This window comes from Galeopterus variegatus, unplaced genomic scaffold (assembly GCF_000696425.1).
Source record: "Galeopterus variegatus unplaced genomic scaffold, G_variegatus-3.0.2 Scaffold3578, whole genome shotgun sequence".
NCBI classification, from domain to species: Eukaryota; Metazoa; Chordata; class Mammalia; order Dermoptera; family Cynocephalidae; genus Galeopterus; species Galeopterus variegatus.
The window spans coordinates 123,284-125,751 of record NW_007729689.1 but is presented as its reverse complement, the minus strand read 5'-3'; positions in this window follow the sequence as shown (position 1 = coordinate 125,751).

Here is a 2,468-nt window from a genome sequence, read left to right as displayed (position 1 = left end):
CGGAAAATGCGCCCAACTTGCTGCAGTCGCTCTTCTCTAGGGGAGGGCCTAGCGGAGGCCTGCGGCCTTGGGAATGGCCTGAAACCCAGAGGTGTGTCCCCAAACCCGATCCCAGGGAAACCGAGCACCTGCTGTCTCATTAGCTTTGACCTCAGAACTCTAAAATGCATTTCCTTTATGTGAAACTATATTAGCCATGAGATTAATTAATAACAATCAAGAAAACTTAAAAAAATTTGTGTCAATGCACTCCAGTGGCTGGTAGACCATCTGCATGGTGGTTGTGATGTCTAGCTACTCTTGCAGCAGCTGTGGTTACTGTGGTGGCTGTGGAGGGCCACCCACACGAAGGTGATGTTTTTGGTATGATCCTTGGTGCTGGTGGTGTGCCTGGTTGTGGGAGGGGAAGAAAACGTTTTAAAATCAGAGCAGGGGAAAGGAAATATGTTTCCCATCACTAGGTTCATAGCTGAGGCACCTGTAGCAAAAGACAAATTAACAAGTGCTGGGGCTCAGAGAGTGATAACCCCAAAGTGAAGGCCTCAGAAGCAGCTTCTAAAGCTAAGTTTTCCTCTGACCTTCTGTCCTCCTGTCTGTCAGTCTCATTCTCCCCTGAGGCAGCCACAGAAACTAGAATCCCTTTTCCCAAGATGGGTCATAGAAACCAGAACTTCTTTTCCCAAAGCCAGCCATGAAGACTAAAAATAAACTTTATCCTCATTTGTATAGTGGTGATTTAAAACAAAACAAAACAAACAATTCTAATTCCCCTTCCTGCTCCTCCCCCCTAAACCATTCAGCGCAGGAGCTGGCCATAAATTCTCTGGCCTGCCTTATCTGACTGTAGGTCGTAAGAACCCCCGTTGCAGAAGGGCTCCCATCCCATCCCTGGGAGGAGGGAACGCTGCACAGAGAGGCCGGGAGGAATCTGAACAGACAGGCTTGCTGGGTTCCCCTCACTCATGAGATCACACCCTTTTTGTTCAGTCACATTTCTACGAGATTGTCCCTGCTTCATAAAATATAAGCATAAAATGGACAGTTTTCCCTCTACCATCAGCTCTTCATTTTGAAGGCTCCTGTCACGTAACACTATGATCATGTACCATTTCTCCTATCAATGCCCATTTGTCAGTTGATTTTCAGCAAATCTTCAGGGGTTGAAGGGGAAGTTTTCCTCTTAGCCCCTACACAAGACAAAAACATACAAATTTATTTAATGTATGTTTCACATGACATAGGACCCTTCAGAATTGAAGACCCAAAGAAACAGGGAAACCTGTATATTTTTACACTACGTTCGATGAAGTGGATGGTTTTGAAGAAGTTTGATTGTACTAAGGGGGTATGGTCTAATGTTAATAAACTGGGGGGAATGTAGGATGGCCTGTTTGTTCAGATTCTTTTCTCTGTCTCTGTGTCTTCAGGGATAAGAACATTCCTTCCCTCCTATAAGGAGGATACCTCTCAAAGGAGGTTCTTATGACTTGCTTCAGAGGAAGGTCAGAGAATTCTTACGTGGCCTGCTTCAGAGCAGAAGGGCAGGAGAAAGTCAGAGAGACCTTTCTGCTTCTGCTGTTTTCTCAAATGCCAAGGTGCCATATTTTGGTGGAGCGTGTCCTGAACCCCTTCATCAGCAGGGAGACATGTGTTACAATTGGGGAACATTAGGTAGAAAGTTACACAAAATCTCTCTGTATGTCTTTATTAAGAACTGTATGAGAACCTACAATTATTTTTTTTTTAAGTTAATTAAAAAAAAATCAGGCAAGGTGTTTGTATTACTCTGTTTCTGTTGCTTACAACATAAATACCTGAAACTGGGTGATTGTAAAGAAAACAAAATTTATTGCTTACACTTTCTGAGGCTGTAAAGTCCAAAGTCCAGCAAACACATCTGGTGAGAGTCTGTCTGCTTTGGTGGTGGCTTTACAGCACAGCAGGGGTCTCATACCAATTTTTTTTTTTTTTAATTTTATTTTGTCGATATACAATGTGGTTGATTATTGCGGCCTATTACCGAAACCTCCCTCCCTCCCCCCTGTCCCCCCTCCTTCCCAACAATGTCCTTTCTGTTCACTTGTCATGTCAACTTCAAGGAATTGTAATTGCTATGTCCTCTTCCCCACCCTCCCCGGTTTTTGTGTGTGTGTGTGTGCGTGTGTGTGTAAATTTATTTATTTATTTTTAGCTCCCACCAATAAGTGAGAACATGTGGTATTTCTCTTTCTGTGCCTGACTTGTTTCACTTAATATAATTCTCTCTAGGGCCATCCATGTTGTTGCAAATGGCAGTATTTCATTCGTTTTCATAGCTGAGTAATATTCCATTGTGTATATATACCACAATTTCCGTATCCACTCATCCGATGATGGACATTTGGGCTGGTTCCACCTCTTAGCTATTGTAAAGAGTGCTGCGATGAACATTGGGGAACAGGTATACCTTCGACTTGATGATTTCCATT